Here is a 25,871-nt window from a genome sequence, read left to right on the forward strand (position 1 = left end):
ACACAGATTTATATATTTTACAAACAGATAGAAATCAGAGATCATTATCAAAGGGAGCCAGCAGTTACAAATTTCCTTGATTTCCTGTGGCAATAAGGCATATTACATTTTTATTGCCTGTTTTAATCAGCAGAAACTTTTATTTTTTCTAATAATTTGATGTGCATAATTTATGTCCTGCTTCTGAGGCAGCACAAATCCAGTCAAAACTATAACGCAGGTGCCACTTTAAATGGAATCACAGGAAAGATTTGGTGTGTTGGTCAGAAATAGAACTCCAAAACACACAGATTCACATCCAGCCTCTAGTAAACATTGAGCTATGACTTAGTTTATTTTCTGTGATTTCCATTTCATTATACACATAAGATAATGACAACAGTGCATTTATAACAGGACTAATGTACTGGTTCTATCCGAAATCTTTCATCCTCACATCTTTCAGGGTATGCAGTAAATCCTTTAAAAATAAAAAATAAGCCTTCGTTATCACTCCTTACTGGAAAGCAAAGCAGTAGCAGAAGATAAAAGATACGATCACGCCAGCAGCAATAGTAAACAAGTATCACCTCCTCAGAATTTCTCTTGAGTCCAGGTTCCTATTTCTTTCCTTCTTCATTATGTGTAAGAAGTTCTCAGTAATGAGCAAGCCCTGGCTGCAAAATCAGCCTGACTGAATATCTGAAATTTTCTTTTAGTTTTAATTGTTAGAAGCATAGTTGAATAACTGTTTATTTAGAATCCATCATCGTTTCTTGCTCACCACAATGAATTTCTGAAAAACAGTACCAGCTAAAGTGAATTTAAAACTGGAGATAATAATATTCTTTAATTGTGTGAACTTTCTGAACAAATACTCAAAACTCTCATGATCAGAATATTACACAAATATATAGAGAAGATACTGAAAATGTCCTTAAACTGTCACACACAACACGGCATATTCTTTAGAAGTCTACATTTTAATGTTATCAATAAACAAAAATATTTTGAGAATCTGTTTGCATGTGACATTACTATATACATGTAAATCCATAATCCCTCTTTAAAAATATAAATGAATACAAACTTCATAGGTAGAGATGTTTATACTATAGCCACTCTGGCTTCATGGATGTTTGCAAACAACAATTTCTAAACCACACAGGGATTTACCTCGACTGACCTTAAGCATCTGAAGTTGACACATGGTTTATGCTAGAGATCTAAATCCTCTCTTCAGTCAGTGAAGAAAAAGAGAAATACCTTTGAAATGATTCATGCAGCTTTACTTAGCAATCTTACAGGGTGATGAATTAACCACTGAAGGTGGTATTTCCTTTCTGTTGAGTATTACAGGAGCCCAGATGACTGCTTCTAGATGTCTAGAGCTACTTAAGACGGATCCCATCGTTAATGATCTGAATGTCGTTGCCTCTAATACATCAGCTAAGAAAAACTTCTAATTATTTGAATAGTGATTGCCACCGGCAAAACTTGCTCTGAAAAGGCTCAGCAAATAAGATAACATAGAATGATTTATCTTGAGCTCCAATAATGCCTGGAAACACACAATTAATATTGTAAGAAATATGTTTATGTCTTTTGTTTCTTTCAGACCATACTTTCAAGATCTTTGATATCCACAGTCTCTTGTTCGGGACGGTATTGCGCAAAGTATAAATTCTCTTTTACAGAAGAGTGGGTGCCTACCATCAGAGATGAGAACTGCTGCCTTCCATTTGAGTAGAGATACTATTCCTCTCTGCAATAGGAAAAATAAAGTATTAGGGGCAAAGAATTTTACAAACTGAACATGAGTCAGCACTGTAATGCTGTTTTAAAAAAGAAATATGGTTGATCCTTTAACAGGGATAATTTGGGACACACTGGGGAAAAAAAAGAACCTGGGATCTAATTACTCACAGAGTTGACAGCCATCATAAATAAAAGGGTAAACTATGTGAAATGTCAAGGAAGACAGTGACAATGAAAGAAAGGAGTGAAGAACACTCTCCAGAATGTACATTATAAAATACTCATTAGACATCATGTCATGCTTGTTAGAATGAAAGTGCCATCCTTTTCTAAACTCAGGGAAGTAGTGTACTACTAGCTAAAATAATTCCTATCAATAGTAAGCCTGGGTATGACCATCAATTATTTGTTTTACCAATAGCAATGGACAATCGCTTTTTAGATGACATATAATCTGTTCAAGGCCATGTTTAAGCAACCTGATCTGGTGGAAGGTGTCCTGGCCTATGGCAGTGGGGTTGGAACCAGATGATCTTTAAGGTCCCTTCCAACCCAAACCATCCTATGATTCTATAATGCATGGAGCAATTTTTCCACTGTATTCAGTACTATTAAGTTCTTGGGTGAAATACTGAGTCCTATTTTGGGTAGTACAATTCCAGAAAAATTTGGACAAACTGCAAAGAATCCAAAAGTCCAGAGAAGAGCAGTAAGAACAATTAAAAGACTACAAATATGACATACAAGAAAAATATAGAATTAGTTGACTTTGTTTAATATAACAAGGTGATTGAAGCAAAGACTTAAAATATTGAATTCTTCAAATAAACACAAAGGTACTGTAAAGAGGAGGGTAATAAGGAGTTCTTCATTTCCATTGCACATGAGCTAAAAAGCAACGGCCTGAAATGGCACCAGTAGACATTAAGACAAGAAACTGAGAAAAAAAAATTATATTTCTAATGATAAGTAAGGTTTGAAACAGCGTGCCTAGGAAGGTAAGGGATCATCAAAACAGCATGTTTTTCTAAGTAATTTAAAACAGTAGTTTACAAACCAGCATAAGCACTGGCCAGGTCAGATCATCTTATATCACCCCATCATCTCACATCACCTTATAGCACTTGCTGCTTCCTCCACCAACTAGAGAGAAATTTCCACTTCTATTTCACCAATTTCATTCCAGATCCTTTCTCTGGACACTGTGTCAGGCACCATAGCTTCCAGAGCCCCCTCTGTCCCTAGTTTCTTGACTTTTTTCTTCTCCCATCTCTCATACAAAAAGTATTAGTGTCCCTTCTGCCTCAGAAGTGTACACAGCTCAATATATAAAGAATCCTTTGGACTTGGTGAGGCACACCTCACAGCTTCAGTAACCCTTAATTATACATTCTCTGACATATTTTGTTACAAATCTATGAATGCAATTCCATCGACAGGGTGACCCTTCTTTTCTTGTGGCTGGAAGTTGAAAGAAACAGATTTTCCTCAAACTTGCATCAATATATTTGATTGATAGCAGCTGATCTACTGAATTTTATATCCAAACCTTCTGTACAAAATCTGAAAGCATCTGTAACATGTAATACAAAATTGCAGGCCTCTTCAGGCCACCAGTATACAAAAGTCTGTTTAGATTTCCAAGCCTTTTAATAACTGCCAGAGCTTCCTATATTTGAGTTAATTAAATTAATTCTTTCATATTAAGATCAGGAAGCCTTCGCAGCCATTCTTTGTCTTCATTATGCGCCTGTCTTCACTGATGCATATCCTTAATTGTGAACCAACTGATTATATGAAGCAAATGCCTAACTCCAAAAACATCTAGGTAGCCATATCTATAGTTTTCTTTATCTTGAGACTGTTTATTTGGGGAACTTGATCACTCAACCACCTGCAGATATAATTAATTCCAAATAACACACAGTGTTAGTAACAGTTGTTCAGATAAGAATCTTACTTGGAGTTTTAGTAAGACATTATTCTAGGTATTACAAGAAACACATAAAATCCTTCTTAGGAGAATATAGACCCAGGGAAGTGACCAAATGATTAGAACTAAGCTTCTCTGTTTTCCAGCAGGGTGTGGAAGCTCTACCCACGAAATAAATCAGAGTCAGAAGTATCCTCCTGTTCTTGGCTATGGCCTCAAATAAAGGCACATGGATAATTTCTGAAGGAAATACTAGGATGTTGCCTCAAACACCTTCAAGCTGAGGTGTGCACATGACCCCCAAACTGAGCAGATATCAACTTCTGAGCTGCTATACAAAAGATCATCTCTGCTTATGTTTTGGATGCAACAACTTTTCACTGAACTTCAGAACAAAGATGTATACTTTCTGAATCCTAAATACCATCAGAAGGAAGACAAGCACACTGCAAATTAAGAATTATGGCATTACTAGACATGTCTGATATTATATATTATGTGTAAAGCCCTGTTTGTTAAATATGTTTTGCCCTTAACTTCTTAAGTGCCTAAGATCATTGCACATGATTTCCTGAATTTAGTGCTTAATCCTGCTTCATGATTTTTGGCCACCAAACCCTTTCTTGAATTTGGCTCTTGTCTCTTAGCCCCAGTAGAACACCAGTGCAAAAGGCCATGTATTGTACTTTATTTTTTAATAGAATGAAGGTATCAAGAAACCACATATTATTAAAACCTCAAATAATAACTCTCTTTCATGTCTTTATTATTCACATATGGAAGCATAAATTTAAATTCCATGAAATTCCAAAACTTAATTGGATTCAATCTGAACGGGCATATTGATAATTTATGCAAAAATATATTATAGAAATGCTGCTATTTTCCCAAACCCAAGGGAGAATGTTTCAATTAGACAAATAATTCCATTCATTTTACAATGCATCAATAACATTCGTTATTATTCTGAAGCAATTTCCAAAGTTATTTAGCATTATTTTTATGGATAATTTCAATTACAAGAAATATATACAACCACTGCACATTAATCAATTCAACATTTGTTGAAATCTAACAGTGCATTTTTGAGTTGGATTAGCACTAAAATATAAAAACACTACAGTATAAATTTGTGAAATTAATATAAGGTATCATATAGTTTCCAAGCTGAAGAATATCTTGTGGGATTGGTCAAGTAAAAACTCACCAGATAGACAGCTAGGAAGATTTGCCATCCTTATCCATTCTTAGTAGGCGATGATGATGACAACAAAAACAGATAATCTGACTAATCTTTCATAAATATAGAAATGCTTCTTTCATGAAAACATGAAAACTGAATTACTGTGTGCTATATATTCACAACATTGCCTACTTATTGCAGACTGAGCTTCACACAATGCTACTCGTATGCTACACGTGGCTCAAATCTAAAAGAAAATAGGAGTCCTGCTTCAAAGAACTGATACAGAGGTTCTATCACTGCATCTCATTTATGTAGTGTACTGGGATGATGTTGAGTAACTAATTCATTTTTTTGGAGATTCTTTGAAGTCAAGAAGTGGTTAACAGTTCATGCAGTAATCAGTCCTCAAATTCAAAATCACAAATTCAAGAGTTTCCCGAATCTTCAAGCCGTCTTATTTTGCTCCAGTTCAATAATGATAAAAATTGGTTATATTCCCTGCACCTGTGCAACCGTCTTCAAAGCAATCAGTTTACAGTGTCCTAAGAGCTTACAGGTCGTTTAACAAACAGAATCCAAGACCTGATGACGGGCAACCGCAGATTACCAGCTAAGCTACAAACTGAGATTTAGAACACAAACAGAAAAGTTGCTCTTTGCGGACACAATTCAACTAGTAGATTGGAAAGGGAGGGAAAATGTCATCCCCTTACTGAAGTCAAGTCACAGAAACCTGCACTTTTTCATACAGACGTTTCATCAGGCAGTGTGTTCAATCTAGTTGAAAACAGAAATGTAATTTTTTTCAACTTCTTGTCTCTAAAATTAAGAAACACAAAGAGACATACGTGATACAGTTAATATTAAAAAAGATACACTAAAGCACAGAAGTTTCTATACTTCTTTCTATAATTAATAGTTTATGGTATCTTTTATAAAAGAAAATAGAGAGACTCTGATTCACTTATTAAAAAAAATAGCAGCAATTGCTGTTCAAACTTTAAACTACTTCAGGTTTGTCTAAAAGATGAAAATGTGACTGAAAAGGCATTCTCCTGCCTTTCACATCCATACCATCTGTCAGGCTGGAAAAGTTCTGCACGGATTAAGCATATGCCTGCATTAGCACACTCAGATAGAAAAAATGGGGACTGTACCTTCAGGTACAGAACTGCTGCCTTGCCTTCATCCCTAGCCTGTTGTTTCTGTGTACAGGCAACACAGCCAGCTGCATAAGATTACCAAGAAACAATGTCTCACAGCATAACTATTCCTTCCAGGTCCCATTCAATGCCCACCAAGAGAGAGGGAGATGGTTTTGAGATGCTTCAGGAATCCCTGGATGTGCCTGCCGCCTCCTGGGGCCATTAACAACCAAACTAATTTTGTCTTTCCAACAGTCTTACTGATCCTGGAGGACTAGTTCCATACATTGCCAGAAGCAGGAAACAAAAAAAAAAAAAAAAAAAGGAAAACAATATTCAGAGATTCAGTATATCTTTTCATCCCAATGGAGACCCAAAGTCTCATAATGGATTAAAAGTTCATTACAGTTAAAAAATGGGACAGTTTTAGTAATATTCTTAAATTGATGTGCTGTTATATTACACACCTTTGTTTGGGGATGGGAAAATATTTTTCTGTTATCTTTTGTTCCTCATCATTCTATTGATTTTAAAGGTACAACTGATCCAAAATATTGGCCTTGGATAAAATATCACACTGATTGACCCAGTATGGCAACTTTTCACTTATATTAACAGCGAAAACATTTACCACTAGCTGCAATGGCATTCTCTAAGTTTTAGTATCCTGGCTGTTTTCTAGTACAGAGGTATAAAAAAAGTTAAAGTAAGCACATGCTACGAGAAACATACAGCCATAGAGATTTGTATTAGAAATGGTAATACCGGTATGAATGGAGAATTAATGGGAATGCAGCGGAGTGGAAGGAAATAATAAAAAGGAATGACAAAAGAAGGTCTATATGAATGCATGTATCGGTGAAAATGACATTAATAGGCCTTAAAGACCCTCTACACACAACTTCACAGCACACACTAATTAGAAAAACAAAGAACAGGCTAAAACGAGTGACAGGCCACTGTGAATTAAACAAAAGATCTGCAGATTCAAACCATTAAAAGATGATGATGGAAGGTAAAGAACGGGGTTGGAGTCACCCAGGTGAAGAAACAAGAGAGAGTGAGCACCTCCTAAAGGCTCAGAGAAGCAGGATAGGATGGAACAACAAACGATCACAATCACCGTCAGCTCCTAAAGGGTACAAAAGGCAAATCCCAAACCAGTACATGGTCACCAACCTAAGAAGAAGAAGCAGGCATGATGAGAACTCGGTAGTTACAGTCAGTATCAGTATAAATACGACTACAGTATAGGTGTACCAAAACTAAATTGAAAAGCACTAAAGAAAAATCAAAGAATATTTATAGTTTTATTTTTTCACTTCCTCTATCAGTCAGAATGACTGATGGGTCATGAATCCACATTCATGATATTAATCTTTATTTTCTTCCTGTCTCTTTATATCTGACCTTTTAAACCAGCATGTAGCGTATACTCCTTTCCAAGAGGTATATAGATATTGTATGCTGGTGTACAGACTGCATATAAATCATTTAACTTGAAACAAAGCCTTCTGGTTGAATTTCAAAGTCCTGAACTCCTTCTATGCTACTGCATTGTAGTAATAAAAACTACTTTTTAAATACCTATTAGCATATATATGCGCAACTCTCATTAATTTTTAAACCTATATATAATGTTAAGGTATGCTTACAGCAAGACGTACCAGGTTTTATAATGTAATTCATTTAAAATTGGAATCTGAAACTTGGCAGATGGGTGGGTAGAAGAAGACAAAGAAACATAGTGCCCAGTCAGTCCTAGGATTTGCTTCCAAGCTGGCAGTTGTTGCAGTGCCAAAGCAGCCCAAACCCCCAATCCTCCATTCAGTCTTTCCGTGGGAATCATTTTTGCTCCACCCTTACTTGAAGAAAGTCTGAATTCCCAGGTGGTAACACCCCTGTTCACTAAATGAATGCTTAGTAGATCCAACTGCATTCCACATCCTGCTAGAGGTTTCCATTCCAGGGCACATGGCTATGACAGAGAACGGGCTGAGGATTAAAAAAACCCCACTTCTGTATTTTCTAACATAGCAAAGAGAAAAAGGATTAAGATACCAGATGACGTTTAACTTTTGCACTTCTTTACATGTTTTATAGATCACACTTCTCCTGGCTTACCATGCCGTACAGTTCTAGAGAAGACGGACTGCACTTTGCCTGTCACTCTCAAACAGCATTTCCAGTTTATGAATCAGTCTCTCAAAAGATACTTTGTGCTGTTACGCCCGCACTGCAGAAAGCTGTTTGATTCCTATCTCCGGGAATGCCAGTGGTAGACTTTCAGCAGTACATTTACATTTCAAATCAGGAAGTGAACACAAGCCATTTTATGACCCTTTTCATTTGCATTTCCTCTGACGGGAACTACCCCACCAGAACAAGGGCACCCCATTGAACCAGTTGTCTTGCCATGCTCCAATGAACGATGAGAGAGAAACAAAATACCAAATAGCAGCAGCAGATTTTTTTTTCAATACCTGATTAGAAGTAGAAACTCCGTTCCACAGACAAGTTATGAAAGGATACATTACCTAAACACAAAATCAGACAAGACATTTTCATATCTAAAACATAACTGTTTCAGTGCATCAGTTGTCCAGCATGTCTAAAAGACACAAAAGGAAAAGAAAACCTTTTTTGCAACTAAGCAAAATGAGGAAGGTATGACTCTTCAAACAACCATTTTATACCATTTTTATCTTAAATATTTCAAAATATAAGAACAGCCATACTGGACCTGATCAAAGATCTCATCTAGCTTGGCATCGCAGTATTTAAGACAAGGAAAGCCTGTATCATGTTTCCCTCCTGCTTGACTCCATATTCTCCCAGCCTCCAACTATTTTTATCTCAATGAATTTCAGAGCCAGGTGTTGTTTTCCTAAAACTCCGTTCAATCTGTGAAACGTAGACCAAGTGTGGTGTTTCATCACACTGATGTCTTGTCATTCTGATTTCATCCCTGACCTCAGAAGATGGAATACTTTTACTGTCTTAAGCCAAACAACCATCCAAAGGAAAAGAAAAACCATTTACTCGTGGTTTTTTTTGTATATTCACAACATGTAATGAGAAAGGATTTCAGTTGTCAGAACTAACAGCTTTATTTAGCATTCACTTGACAGAAAATTAGCAGTTCCCATCTGAGAATAAAACCTGAAGCAGTTGTATTTTTCAACAGGTGATCAAAATAAATACAAAAATTAAGGATCACTCAGGATCTAATCATCTCCTTTGCACAGCTGACAGGAATCATAACCATAACATAAATAATTTGTGTATACAGGCATATAAAGGAAGCACTGATGAGGTCCGCTATTAGAGTAAAGTATTTTGGTTGCACTTCATTTAAAGTCTAGGCTGAAGCACGTTTCAGCCTATAGAGGATCATTTTATACCTGGACATCTGAAGCATATTCTGTGGTCCATTGCTCTGCAATGAACAGATGTTTGAATACACCCTGTGCTACAGATAACATTAAATTTTCCTCCTGGGCTTTACAGGATATTGGTTCCTAATGAGCAAATTTAATACTATCGCAAAATATAGAATGTGTGAGATAACACACATAGAAAATAATGCAAAAGACTATGATTTTCTGTGCATCTTTAACTATGCTTAACATTTATTATGGACTAAAACTATACCAAGAAGTATTACACAGTAAGTTGTCTTGCTATTATGCATTGTAGAGCACTAGTTATGTATAAAGGAAAAAATAAAATACGTTGGCTACTCTAAAATTGTTACTTTCTTCAGATAAAAAAACATTTTAAAATATACATGAAATTCACTTTATGGTCATAAAGTTAAAATTCAATATAGGTAAGAGAATCAGGAATAAGAAAATTATACTTTTCAGCAGGAAGAGGTGAGAACAGAGTCCTGTTAGACTGTACATTGTAAGAAAATAAGTGAAACACTGAGCTTGGAGTAATGTTCACAGCCCACCTGAGCCGCTGGCAAGACACAGCAGAGTTTAATCTGGCCTTCCTCGACATCCTGCTCAAACAGTCCCTCAGCCTTTGTCCAGCATGCAAAATCAGGGACATAACCAGAAGCAATTTTTTGTGGTTTTTTTGCATGCGTCTTAAAACAGTATTTGGAGAGTTTTATGGGTTTTCCACAATAGTGTGAATAGCAGTTTTAGTATCTAAAGTAGAATTAGCACGGGTATTTAATGTCATTGCTTAAGATTTATACACAATTTTTTTCAAAGCCACGCCACTAAATACGTGGCTTAAGAACTGTTTCATATTATTCTATAGTGCAACCACCAGGTAAGTATGACTAAGAATAATATACATACACAGACTGCACCACAGATACAGAAAACATACCTAGCATCCAATATCATAAAAATAACACTTTTCAACTTTGGGCTTCCAGATAAAAATTTCATTTACAGAACCTATATATTCTTATTTGCTAAACGGGTTTATGAAATTCAAATATTAAAGCAAGTGATTTCTATAAATATAGAATGAAAACATATCAAAGTCTAATATATAGTTATGTCAACAATATTTTAGCTACCTTTGATGCTTTCAATATTTTATTACATTTTTGGCTATATAGTATAAGCAAGTGAAGAATGACAACTCTAACTCATATTTGTCAGAATTGTATCATACATCCATTATACACCATTTCGTACTTTGCAGGTTTATGTCTTCTGAGAAAGCTGTTACACAGCTCCTCAGTATATCCCATTTGATTTATTAACATAAAGTAGAATGTGATTAGACTACCACATCTCAGTGAAATAATGTTCAGCTACATTAGCACTAGTTTCATTTCAATAAAGTGAAAGTTGACATGACAGCTTTCCTTCCGCCATGTCAAAAAATGTCTTTCATATCTGCACATATTACTGTTTTATGCTCTCGCCTACTACATCTGTAAAGCACTCTTTGTGTCACTTTTCTGCATGGATCCAAGCCTTTGCAAGTGTGATTAATGTGAACGCAGCATGCAAGGCTGACTACAGTCATTTGTGTGCCAGTATCATTGCTGGTATATTGCTCTGTATTCTAGATCTCCAAGGACGCTGTGATTAGACTTGAGTTCAGAAAATCTGTTTTTAAAATCTGAGCTTATTTAGCATTGCTTCACCTAGATAATACTCAGGAACTTCACAATGTCCTAAACAACGAGGACTACTGTAACATAAATATCTTCCAATGGGAGTTTAGGCAACAACATCATTGCATTGATATAATTAAGTTGTAAACTAGAGTGCAGGATTTCAGCAGGAAACTAAAACTGAAAATGAGGACAGCTCTCAACTTATTTCTACTTAACTACAATTCAAAATTCACATCGAGGCCTCCCTGATGGGCAAGAATATACTGATATTCAGTCTTTTCAGAAAAGTCCTAATAATCATCTATAGGGAAAAAAGTTCTTTTGCCTTCAGATTTGCCATTATAGACTGCAGTCAATCAGATTCTATGTCTAGGTAGGAACACAAGACACTTCATTTAGTTGAGAGATACTTCTAGTGGATCGCCAAATTAATATTCATTGCTACCTGATTTCAAATGTTATTGTTCTGAACTCACAACCATAATTTTACAACAGGTGAAAGCAGAGGAAATATCCAGTACAGATCACTGAAAGGGACTGCATGGACTGTGGCCAAACAGAATCACTATAGGATGTCAGAGAGTATTGTTAATCACATGGGAAGAACACTTTAAAACAAACAAACAAAAAAGCAAGCAAGTAAGCATGATTACATTATTTACATGTGATGGACTGAAAACATTTAAAAATATATCAGGATGGCTACAGCAAACACATGAGGGATAACTTAGAACAGTTGGAGCCGGTGAGAAGTATTATTTTTGTAGGTGTGTTTAGTGTGTCTGTAGGTAACAAAACCCTTTGTTTCTACTGTATTTTCTGATTTAGATAATTTCCTGGTGTAGTTCAGTAGCTTATCTATTGCCTCCTGAAATGGAGCCTTCAGTGAGAGATTAATCCTGAAAAAGAGCATAAGAATACTTACACACTGGCAAAAGTAATTAAATGAAATGGTAGGTTTGAGAGCTGTATGCCTGTTCCTGTTACTGCTCTTGCCAATGTAGATGTCTTTCTGTATCCAAGCTATCTCCTGTCTCTCTGGTAAGTATTCAGGACAAAATTGTTTTAACTATTTCCATGGAACAAGGCAACTGAAAAACAGATATGGACGATTTCACACACCCCCTCCCACCACTTTGTCACCTCAAGGTTGTGCTGTCTGTATTTTAGAGCCACGAAGAATCTGCAGCTAACTTATAGACTACAGAACACACATTAAAATGCTGTTAACCGATTTTCTGACTAAGGGTGAACTATTGCTTTGAACTGATGGTTAAATTTGTCCTTCTGAACTGCTTTTAGCTAACGCTCTAGGGCTTTTATGAGATTTTGGTCCAACCAGAGCCACCTGCTGCAATTGTCTCATCGAATGGGACATTTAACCCTCATCTGATGAGAAATTCCAATCATGGGCAGTTTCTGACTTGTTACCAACTTTCCAAAGTATTCAAAAGGCTGCTTACAGTTCAACATATTAATTTAAACAAAAACACAGAGAGAAAATATGTAAAACTAAATTGCACGTACCATAATGGAATGTAACATCACAATAGTCTTCTCTGCATTGGAAGAAAGGAGGGGTTTTTTGTTACTAAAATGGTTAAGTAGAAAATTTTGTGTCTTAAACTCTGTGCTTCTGTTTAGGTAGACTACTTTTTTTCCTTCTAAGGGCATATCTTTTAATGTAGATTGTCCTTTAGTTATCAAAAAAATTGCACAACTGAAAGTTAAATTGATGATTTATTTGCTATTCAACTCCTTCCAAGGCTTTCTGTTTGCTTGATTGGTTTTTAACAAGTGTTAATTACCTTTCTCCTGATTAAGTCACTTCCAACTTTGTTCCTTGCCTAGCCTTAGTAACTTCAAATCATTTGCCCTGATCTGGTACTTCATCCAGGACACAAACCCAATATGTATTTCTTATAGAAGAATGGTAAGAAAATCATTAGGCGTAAGTATACTTGATTTTAAGCTCTGCATACAAACATTTTCATGGTACAGGTCTTATGGTAGAAATATTTGGTTAACAACAGTTTCATATACATTTGTATTGTCCTCATACAATCTTCCAAGCTGTAAAACTCAAGGTATTTTAGAATCATAGAATGATACCAGTTGGACGGGACATCAGGAGATGTCTGCTCAAAGTAGGATCAGCCAGATAGGTCAGGTTGTTCAGGGCTTTATCCAGTAGGGAACTTCCAAGGATGGAGACTGGGCAACCTGTTCTCTGGGCAACCTGTTCACATGCTCAAGCTCTGCTACTGATGAAATAAGTTTCTTGTTTCTGTATTTTCGGGTCAGCATAGCCTGTTTCACATCTCTCACTAAAAGCTACTTCTCTTAATTCTAATGAAACTCAGAGACCCTTAATAAATCCTCAGTTCCTGGAGCTCTCTCTCAGTCATGTGTATAAATTAATCTCCCAAATTTGCAGCAGTTGATTATCTTGGCAGGGCCTCCTACTAAGCCTAACCTGAGGGACAACATAATACAGCATTGGTGCCCTCTGAGGTTCACCTAAGGCTCCTATTAGCTCTTTGCATTTGATATTGATTTATTTTGCAGATACCCCATATAGCTTTTTGAGAAAGAAAAACAATTAATAACTAACTCAGCAGCATCAAGAAAAAGTAAAAAACAAAAAAAAACCCAACAAAATATAAAACCAACAAAAAACCAAACAGAAAATCCACCTCAATTTACCCTACTAGAAAATTGCCACAATGGTAATTGTGACTGCTAAAAAAGAGATTTGTTCTCGCCTACTTTAAGAGAGATCCATCTTCAGATAGTATTTCTATGAGTTTTGATGCCTTTATATAATTGAACTATGAGAACTTTAAAAGAGAGAGGACTGGAAGCATAATGCTTTTGAACTGCTACTGCAAACTCAGGTAATGTGTGTGGTTAAGCACACTAGTGTGAAGAGATGCTTTTAGAAGAGGAGGACTAAATTAGCTGAATTTTGGCATAGAACCTAAAAATAATATGATACGCTCTTGAATAAAGCTATTTTCAAATTTTCTGCATTGAAGTAAGGGATAAAATAACAGATCTTAATAAGGGATAAGATGTCCACCTAGCAAATAACAGAAATGGAAAACATACCAAGTATAGCACATCATACATTTGTTAAAATAATGCAAAGAGACGCTAGAAAATCACTAAATTCTGGGGCTTAGCATATGTTACCTTGATAGAACACTGAAAATTATTATAACTGTTAAAATATGTGAAAAACTGATCTGTGGCAAATAGGTTCCACATATTTTCTAACTCTGTCCTGCACAGAGACTACGTGTGACACTTTGAAGAAGGTCTGATATTGGTTTACAGTATCTTTTGTGAATTCTTCCATTCATTCCAGCAAAAACTGACACAGCCCAAAGCATCATTTCATAGTAACCAACACTATAGAACTACCTATCCGTAACTGAGAGTGAAATTCAGTCATCCATGTCGAGTTGTGATAACCATAAATGCCATTAAAAACTTAATGGCATTCAAAACGTGCTAATTCACGCAGCTTCTAACCATGTTTAATTGCAACATTAGAACAGTAAAATGCATTTGGTTGGGACTGCAGAATGTGAAAAAAACAACTTGCCTGTTTAAGCCCATTTTCTCAAAACATGTTTTTGAACTCCACTTTATCTGTGAGAGAGTTAAACTGTTTGGTACCAGAGGCTCATTTGTATACTTGCACTACAAAATTTAAATCAATTAGCATAATCAAGTCCTATCAAGTGTTTGCCACCAAAATGAATTATATCTTTTCTTTCAGTTTACCCTTGAGCTATTGTAATGAATAAACTAAACACAGTAAGTGCCAAGCAAAATTTAGAGTTCTGACAGAGAACCTTAAACTATTCCACTGAATTAGGAATGACCATAATTGCAACTTTTAAAGCCCTCACACTTCTGCATAGCAACCATTTTATTAGGATTTATTTAGTGTCGATATGTATCTTAAATGTATAAACAGTTGTATATTTTATGTGAAGAGTGTCTTATAGGCAGCACTGAAGTAGTTGTGCCACGTCTAGCCCAAATCCTGTCTCAGACCAGGCATTCAGAAAAAAAAGTGTAAGAAATCTCAGATGAATTCTATTTGCTTTTAACTGTAGATGGTGTCATCATTTGTACTATTCTGAATCTTAATAAATTCTTAGTTTTACTTAAGTACTGTTTGTCCTGAGGTTTTTATATATGGCTCCCAAATATATGTATCCTGATAAAGATATGTTGTCTATCCTAACTTTGGTAATAAAAGGAATGAAAGTTTAAGTTAGAATTGTTATACTCACCATCATCAACAGTTTCATACAGGGTATTCTAACAAAACATTCTTTGAGAGAGATGAAGTGAGATACTTGACACCTTCATGCATACCCAGATTATATAAATAACCTACCCTACTTTTTTTTTCCACCAGAAAACATTAATTTTCAACTCTTATTTTTCCAGATGTCTACAAATTTCAAAGCAAGATAGTCATTTTACCTTTTACTTTCCTATTACATTGACACAGAGAGCAGAAATGTTCTTAATGAAGATGAGTAATATCCACTACGGATTGTAAAAAGCACATAAAATGTCTTCTTTTTCCCCAAAGAAAATATCATGGCCACTAGGAATTTATGGCGATTGCTATTGGCCATAGAACAAGGTGATTAGTCATGACCCAGGAGAAAGAGAAGCTAAGTACACGAGCTCTTCAGTTCATGAATGTAAAAAAAAATAATTTTATCTTCACAAAAGACTGAAAAAACCTTAAGTGACAATAAGGCAAAAACAATTCTTGCAGAAAAAATAAAAGCAGGTTTTCTGATACGGGAAGTTTAAAAAACTGAATGCAACATGATACTAAAGTGAAAATCAATTCACTACGTCTAAAGTAAAAACTATACTGAGAGCAGAAACCTTGACATTTCAGTGGGAGACATACCTTTCAAAGGATCAAATTGTTCTTATAAATTGAAGATAAAACAGCAAATTAAATAAATCAGCTGGAGAAAATCCATAAGATAGTAAAGTTCAAAATATCAGAAATAGACTTTCCAGCTTTCTTGAAATGAATAGTTTACAGAAGACATTAAAGATTCTGTATGATTTTTGTTAGTGCACTTTTCATTTCTATGTTAATAACAGGGGTGAAATGAATATTTCTACAGCTCGTGTTACCATTAATTTTTTAATATTCTATAAATCATAAAGACTCAAAAGGAAAGGGTTTCTAATTGAAAAATACAGTAATCTGATGTTTTTAAAGAAAAAAAACTTTCCAAAACTTTACTGGAAACATAAATCAAGGTATATATCAATTTTTAGCTATTGTCTTGTTGACATAACTTGTTGATATAACTTGTTGACTGCTCATTTCGGATTACAATTGCATAAATGAAAAGAGTTATAGAAAACTCAAACAATCCCTCTTGAAACAAAGCTGTCAAAATACATTTTTGAAGTTAGCTACTTTTAAAATACTCCAATAAGAGCAGAAGGTTCACCTTCCTCTCTCAAACACAAATTCAATTACATATATACATGACTTTTCAACAAAAGAATAATGATGTCTGGCACAGGCCTCTCCTAAGAAAAAGACTAAGACACTTCAGTTCTGAGTTCAGAAACCTGAATTCAAGTGTCTACATGAAAGCACCCATTACTTTCTAGCCTGTATTAATAGGCTTGACTAGATCTCCACTGTACATCACAGGACTTTACACACCTAACTTCCCAGATACCGAGAAGTAGGTACTTACATTCAAGCATCAATCTCCCAGTAGAATTCAAACCTTTAACTACTGAGCAAAACGAAGTTTTCCTTAAGCTATAAATGATTGCCTGCAGAGAACACTTTTTTTTTAAAGGTGAAAAATATGCAATAACAAACACTTGAAGCTATATTTTCTGTACGCTGGCACCAGAGGTAACTCTGAGATAAAAGACCTGATGCTCCAGAATCCTTAAAGGGAAGATACTTGAGGGTTTCTTTGAAGTTACCCTAGGAATTTCAAAAGATGTACAAAATGCACTACCATCAGAAAAGTCTGATTTGTCTAACCATATTTATTAGTTCTCTTGACTATCACTGTCACTGTTACAGTACAACAGTCACTTCAGTGTGTATCATTTGAATGATTAAATCAACACAGCATGGAAATTAGAAAGGCCTAGAGACCAGTTCCTGAAGCAACATGCATAACAATTTTATTTTAGCAGCAGATACAATTAACAATATTGCAAGAACAAGTATACAAAATATAAAGAAACAAACCCATGCAATCATAGAAGATGACATTTGTCTCGTTGTGACACAGACGACTATGTTAAAAAAAACACATTTAAGGAAGACTCTATGTGAAGGTAGGACACTTATAATACCTATTTTTGTACCCTACTTTGCCAAGTAGACTTATAATTAGTCTTCTGAAAAAGCATTCTGCATTACTCCCCTATATTCCTGCATCCTATCCGTCCTAAATTCAATTACTACCTTAAATTTGTGTCATTTTAAAAGGATGTTGCCAATGAAAGTATAAAAACCCTGTAACGTATTTTTTGTGGTGTCTTTGCCGTGTACCCAGCTCAGAAAGCTCATGCATCACTTCTCTAAAGCCCACGGTTGCTTTCTTATGAAGAATTTATGTTCTAAAAATATCCTTCAAGATATCTTGCTTTGTTAATACACATTTCCACTTCTTACAAGAAAATAAGCAAACTGTTTTGCTAACCAGGAGCTCTGTCTTACTTTTAGCCTAAGGAAATGGTGTTAGCTATTTTTAGGTTTTTCACCCAATAATTCTACTTGCACAAATATGAAAGTTTAATGTTGACAATATCCAAAGTGCTGGGTCAACTCCCAAGAAGGCTGTAAGAAGTTTTTCTTAACATTAATAAAAGACAACAAAAAGGTTAAACAGCTGACAAATCTAGTCAAAATTAATGCAGATGTCAATATATTTATAGCATCCTTATACAGACAAGCCAACAAACAAACTATTGAACTAATAAGAAAGGAAAATAATTGTGTATTTTAAAGTTCATACAAACTTTCAGACAGTAGACTGCATATATCCCAGCACTAGTCTCTCCCACACTAGTCCTTCTTGACCTCCACGATTCTTATCAATATACAGGAGCAACAATATACAGGATGAAGGCTTGAACAATAAAAGGAAGGTGGGTGGGCGCTGGAGATTATCTTGGATACCACGGACAGCCTGAAAAGATCTAAAGGTCATGAATTATAGTGATTTTAATCTCAGATAAATACAAAGTATTTTCTAAGAAATGAAGGTCATAATATTAGGAAAAAATAGTCGACATCCTCCCTCACAGTTGAACTGGTACAGTTGCAGATTGCTTCATAATACTCCAGCTTTCAACCTGCAAATGATGGCAGAAGCCTAATAGGCTTTCTCTTCATTTTTTGGACTAAGCACATAGTCCAATCAGGAAGCACATTGTGCTCAGAGGGATGGAACATCTCTTATGAGTAAAGGTCTGAAAGAGTTGGGGTGCTGGAGAAGAGAAGGTTCCGGGGAGACCTCCTTGTGGCCTTTCAGTACTTAAAGGGGGCCTACAGGAAAGAAGGGGACAGACTTTTTAGCAGGGCCTGTTGTAATAGGACAAGAGGAAATGGCTTTAAATTAAAAGAGGGAAGATTTAGACTAGATATAAGGAAGACATTTTTTATAATAACAGTGGTTAAATACTGGAACGGGTTGTCGAGAGACGTAGTAGATGCCCCATTTCTGGAAACATTCAAGGTCAGGTTGGAGGGGACTCTGCGCAACCTGATCTAGTTGAAGATGTCCTTGCTCATTGCAGGGAGGTTGGACTAGATGACCTTTAAAGGTCCCTTCCAGCCCAAACTGTTCTATGATTCCTAAAGCCTTCCATCTTATACATACCCCGACACCAGAACTAAGATACTCCTCTTTGAAGCCACCACTATCATAAATGATTTTCAAAAAAGGACAAGAGCAGAAGAACAACCGCTGGAGGGGGATTCTGATAACAATGATTTATTGTTATCAATGTGAAAATCCACAGTACTCTGCATGAAACAAACTGAACCAATATGTCTGGTTTAACTGGCAGGACCTTGTAAAATGGAATATGCAGACAGCCCAACACCATTTGAAGGTTGAAGAGGTTCAATGTCATAGGTGTTCTGATGTCACACATATGAAACATTGACATATCTCTCAAACTTTAAGCCAAAACAAACAAAAACAAGATGATGTGAAACTATGGTAGCTTTAAAAATAATTCAACAGAAGAGTACTGTTTTAGTGAACTAAGCTAAAGTTACAAACTTGTAATTTAATTAGTAGTTCTTTAAAGTACGAGGAAAAAATGGGTATTTATTTCTAAATAATAAGCAATGCTTTATAAGTAAAATATTTAATCTACCAGAAAGACTTCTGTGCTTATTATTTTCAGCAATCCTACATAACACCATTTTATTATGTACACTTTGAAGGTTAACACTTACCTTTCCCATAAAGTTACTCATTTCACACTACACTACAGATACTACTGGATTTCATGGACCTTAATAGCCAGTCCTGATAAAAAAATAACAGACGGACATGCGTAAGATTGAAGGGAGAGAGTCAGGCAATGCAGAACTGACAGACCATGTTATAAACCGTGACTTATTAAGTCCAAATGAAGACTCAACTACTTGGATAGTTTTTCAAATCTAAGCAACTTGCCTGAAGTTCCTAAGTCCTTTATTAAAAAATAATGGAAAATAAAGAACAAGAATACAAACCAAAATCTATAGGCAAAAGATGAGTGAAAGACACTTATTTCAACCATGCAGTCTGGGCATTTTTTTTTGGGGGGGGGGGGGGGGGGAGAGAAGAAGAATAGCAAACTAGGCTAGTATTAAAGGGAACATTATCAATGGACATGTATCTAAGTTAAAGGGAACTGAAAGAATTATTTATAAAAATGCAGAATAGGCAGAATCATGCAACATGTATGCTCCTCTGCAGAACAGCTATTGATGCATAACTGTCTAGATGCAAGATAGCTGAAGTAATCTAAAATATTTATTACTTAAGATTTAAAATACAAGTTATTTGCTTCCTATAGTTTTCATGTCACTGAAAAATGAGCCACTGTGCTTTGCAAGCCTTAGGAATCTAAAGTAGGGATAACCACAAAGGTAAGAAAAAAACAAAATCAGCTCATGTCCCTGATCTTATTACACACAGATGGTGGCATAGGAGTGATTAAAAGCAACACTTGGGTAACTTTCTAGCCACTTATGCAAAACACTTTGTTGTTGTTGTTGGGTGGTATTTTTTAACTATATGAATAACTGAGTTGGAGAAATATATATCATCTTAGACAACAAAGCACATGAAATTGAGGGGTCAGTGAGGAGACTAGAAAAATTCAAGCCCAAGAAACAAGATTACATACCATGAAAACAAAATGCAAAAATACCTCTAGGCATAAAATCTAAGACAAGTTTTAAGATTCAGTCAAAGTCTGAAAATGGACTCCACCTGCTGAGTATTCTGCTTTTTCTGGTGGTTTTTCTGAAACTGAAAACATGAAGTGGAAAACAGTGAAAGCACGCAGGATTTCTGTCCCTAAATACACACAGTGGGACCAACATAAGAAGATAATAGTGAAACACTTAAGAAGACAGTATGCTAAATAAAACACAGTGAAGGGAACAACAGATCTCATCTGCTCAAATTCCAGGCCCTGGATAGATGTGTTACTGAAAAATTAGTCTCATATATTTTCTAAGCGTGTGACACTCTGTAGACAAAAATTATTTAATATTCTTTGAAATAATCTGAGGTGTCATATACCTGATGAGTAAAGGGTAAGCTAACAATTTTCAGGGCATAAATTTTTATTAGCCCACTTTAGGATTCCTCGTTCAAGTGAGGTTTTTGAAAAGAGGATGTATACAACAAATCTAGACAGAGAGTCATGTATACTTTCCTCCCACCTGCTTAATATTCCTTTGTATAAAGCCATGGCATAGCCTTATACACTAATTACCAAGTCTCTCTGTGTACACCTTAGAGACCATTAAAGTAAACAATGAAAACCTTAATAGAAACTCTGCATTTGGCTTACTCATATCACCAAAAAACAATCCGTGTAATGGGAGAATTGTAGTCATTCACTTCTCTCACCAATATAAGTTCCATTCTCATACAGCTCCACTACCCTTTTTTCCCCGCTATTTATTTTGCCTCCTCACCTTCTATTTTTATTGTCCATCTGCTTCTCCTTTCCCTTGCGTAATTCCTCATCTTACTCCTTAGCAGTAATATGTGGGGCAAAAACATATCTTCTTACAGGCCACTACGAAGATATTAAGCCATTCCAGCACACAACAGCAATCAATACTGCAGGAGAAGCAGAATACTGCACAAAATACAAAGATTACTGAACACAGAAATATTGATAGAAACCAGGAATCAACACAACAATGAAGCCTTTTTTCATTTTATCCATCTTATTGTTATATTATTTAGATTTATTTGGAGTATAAAGTCTGCAGATACCAACGGTCTGACAATAATGCTGCAAAATTACTTATGGATCAATTTTTACAGAAATGTATGCATCCTTGCATTCCCTGATCTTCACAGCTTTTACATTAGGAAGCAAAATATCAACTATCTGGAAGAGGAAAATGGATGGCAGGGAATGCAATACATAAACACATAATATAAGCTTGAAATAAAGCAAGAAAAAAAAAAATCATCTAACTCAGCTCCTTTCCCTCAATTCTCTGCCCTATGGTTCTATAGATTGACTAGACCTGACCCACTGCACCAAACTCAAACCAATGTATCGATAAAACCAACCAACCAAATTGTGCACTAAGAAACAGAAAGAAATTTTTGCCAACCTGTTAACCCAATCAGCTAGTATTTAAACAGACTAAATACTTAATCATTGAAAAAAGTAACACAGAAATAGATGATCTGTATACTATTACAGTTGCTTGTAAACTGGTATTTAGCTCAACTCTATGCAAATATAATGGACAATAAAATTGATCACATAAGATTAAAAAGCTCAGTTGCAGTAATACAGCCAGATTCAACTATTTCTGTGATTCATTCACAGAAAATTGTTATCTTCAACACTAAAAAAAACTGTAAACTAGCATGAGGTTGCCTCTTTCTTTAAAATTCTCATCCCTCCTCTTAAAAACTAGATGAGGGCTTAAAACATTTCTGATTCTACTCTCCCTCTAATAGTCCCTCATTAGCTTTAATTAGGTTTTTTACCAAGGTAGAACCTGCACTAATTTTCTTCAATGAAGATTTCACAAGATTTTGGTATGCCATTTTAATATTTCTTAAGTAGCTAGATTATCCTGATAAACCTAACAGCCCAGAGACAGCCACCACACTCCAGTACTTCAATAATAATCCATGAAATGAAACATACTGATTCAATGGAATACAACTCATTATGGTCTGTTAAATTCAACAAGGGGAAAATCCACACGCACAGAGAAATATAGTATGAATTCCCTAAAAAGAAAGATAATGTTGATGCACAGATTTTCAAAGGAAAGGTACAAAGAGATTATCTAAATGAGGTTTTTCAAAGCAAAAGTAAACACATCCATTTGTTGGAGGGGAGAGGGTTGAAATGGTTTTGTACAACTTTGGAAAATCTAATTGTTCTCACGCATGCTTACGTTCTGCTCAATCTCACAGTGTATTCTGCCCAAAACAGAAGCCCATCTGGCAGATGAGCTGGCCAGTCTCAAACGTTATGAACCATGTAACTGCAAATATCTTACACACCTGTATCAAAGTGGCCATGGTTGGTAACTCGTCTTACAAGTTATTAGACCACAACTTATCTTACTCTCGGAAAATTAAAGGCGTTTCATTAAAACAATTTAGTATATGGATTTTTTGTGAGCAAGACAAGCTTTGGGTTGTTTGGGTTTACTATTATAAATTTACAGAACAGATGCAAGGTAATTGCTAATGACAATATCTGGATAAAGACAGGACCTAAGCACATCAAAGTTGCCACAGCAGAAGTGTATATTATAAATTGTAGCTTCTGGAATCATCACATCATCCTATAGCGCAACAGAGACTCACAGCTGCGAAGGGCAGTTAAGGCTCTATCATTCTCCAACAATTCCCTACGTGCTCTCTTCAAATTACACACACTGTCTACCCAGCATCATCCCTCACACAGCCTTCGCACAGCCCTCTGTAAATAAGTGGAAGCTGCTTTGCATACGTCAAAACAGTTTCTTGGCCAAGATTACAATACCAGGATCTATCCAAGTCTGTGGCAAAAAGGAACCTGAAATTCCAAATGATTTCACAGAACATAAAAGTGTTTATCTGAAATTCAGCTTTTAACCAGTAGATGTATGCTGAACATTTAAATCCAGCAACATTTAGTTCATAGTCACAATATATTTACCGAATTAAAAATCCGATTTTCTCTTCCAAGAAAAATATTCTTCCAGCAGCATTATTTTAAGATTGCCCGGAAAAAAGCTGATTTCTCTGAGAATTTCTACCCATGTTTTATACATTACTCAGGACTATTTAACCTCATGTGACCATACGCGTTTCAATTAGATTACAGATTTAAAACACCTTCTATTAGGGAAGATGTAATTCTAATGTGGTTTTCTTAAGGTGGTCTACAAATAAAAGAACAATTTCAATGAATTTTATTAATTATGTATGGCAATACTATATTACAAGATATTATGCATTTTCAAACAAAGGTCTGCAATGCTTTTCTAAGTATGTGGATTAAAAACCCTTTTTTTTAGTAAACAGAATACTTAAATACAAAACTTAGTTTCCAAACGGAGTAAGACAATATACCATTCTTAAATGTATTTCCTCCATTATCTGAAAATACATGAAGTGAACTGAGTAAACATTTTTCAAGTACTGATCAATACCCCGAAGACAAAAACTGTTGTGAGTTCTCATTTGTCAGTCATTTCCTTTAGCTACTTCAACAAAAATGTATCTAAAACAAGCTATACCTAAAATAAAACCCCTTATGTTATTTAAAAATATTATAAAATACTTCTAAACTTCTTTTTTTTTCCCCCAATGTGTTACATTCATTATTAAAAGATTCTTATTTCTAATAGAGGAAGATAAAGTAAAAAAAAAATATCAGAGTAAACTAAAAGACAACTTCTTTAATGATTAGGAACATTCTGATATTTTTTTTGCATTTTATTTAATATGATCAGCTCGTTCAGGTAATTCCTGGCTAAAGCAAGAGAAAGAAAATGAAGAAACTATTATTTGAATGGCTTTTCAGACAGAACTTAGTTTTCTTGAATAGAGAGGACAAAAGGATCTCTTTTCCTCTAATCAGAGAGAGCACTAACTCTTTCTAGCTAGCGGGGATCTCAACAGCGTGTATAACATGATATTGTACTTGTGACTTTCTGACTCTGAATGTTATTTAAAGAGAATATTCAGCAAATTTAAAAGGACATTCATATTCAGGAATATAGTTCAAAGAGCACTACCTACTGTATCAGCAATTTGGACAAGAGAAAGTGAGCATTTTTGGATGGAGTTAACATCATCCTCAATATACCTGGAAGCAATAAACCAAATCTACAGCTTGTATTACTCAGTACAGCTCCATTAATTTCAGTGGTAACAGGCCAAAATTTGCATGACCTGAGAATCTGGCACAAATCTGTTAAGAATTTTTCAAGCTTTAGTTTTTGATATATAACCAGCTCTCAGAAGAGATGACATGTCAGTTGACTCAAACATAGCATTTGTAATGGTAGACGTCCATTAAAAGTATATAGATTTAAAAAATTAGTTTGAGTGTTAGGGGTCTTAAATCTACAGCTTAAACATAATACACACTAACTACTTATAAAATATAAAAACACCAAAATGGAACAGTGTAAAAAAAAAGAAGTGCATTTTTTTAAACTAACAGCAATTTGTACATATATAACATTGTATTTCCTTGTGTACTCACAGGGAGAAAAATGTAAAGTAAGTCCATGGGAGACAAGGCACCTCATTGATTTTAAGTCCGACATTTAAACACTTCTGATGTTCACAAAGCCCTGCAGGCACCTCAGTTCACTCAGTGCCTGAGTTGCTAAAGCTTGCAGAACAGAAGAAACCTTTATCCCAGAATACCCTATGGCACCATAGTCATGGAATACTCCCGGGTGTCAAATCTCCTCTGCCAGAGAAGGCGTCAGCTGCAGCCCCTCACAAGGGAAAGCGGTACTACTTCACTCCCTCTTTACCCATCCTTCTTCCATTTTTGAAAGGTGGACTTTTCTTTTAAAAAATGAAGAGTGTAAGGCCAAATTTTAGGATCTTGAGAAGACACAGATGCTAACCTTGCTGCTTAGACTAGATGCCCAAATTCCCAGGAGACAAAGGCTTATGCCATTACTGACCAATTTCAATCCTTGTCTGCCTATTGAGCTGGAATTTTGTATCTCAATCCTGGACCTTCTTCACATACACTGTGTATAAAAATTGGATATTTCATTTCACTTGGCAAAGGGTATCTAAAGATTGCAATTTAAATGCACATTATAATGCTTCAATCATTGTCTGAATCTAAGTTAAGTCTTGCAAAGATCTGAATATAGACTTGAACATTCTGGAATATATTCTTTTTCTTCATTGACATGCTCCCCTGGCCTTTTTAAAAAACTGTATCTGAAATTTTCTATTGAAATGGAATTTAATCACAATGCACATTTATATG

General features: G+C 35.4%; 1 protein-coding gene across 4 annotated transcripts in view; it reads right to left on the reverse strand.

The window, feature by feature from the left end:
• The window catches only part of IMMP2L (inner mitochondrial membrane peptidase subunit 2), a 498,017-nt gene that overhangs the window by 388,520 nt on the left and 83,626 nt on the right, over window positions 1–25,871 (reverse strand). The window lies entirely within an intron of this gene.

Source organism: Chroicocephalus ridibundus, chromosome 1 (assembly GCF_963924245.1).
Source record: "Chroicocephalus ridibundus chromosome 1, bChrRid1.1, whole genome shotgun sequence".
Classification (NCBI taxonomy): Eukaryota; Metazoa; Chordata; class Aves; order Charadriiformes; family Laridae; genus Chroicocephalus; species Chroicocephalus ridibundus.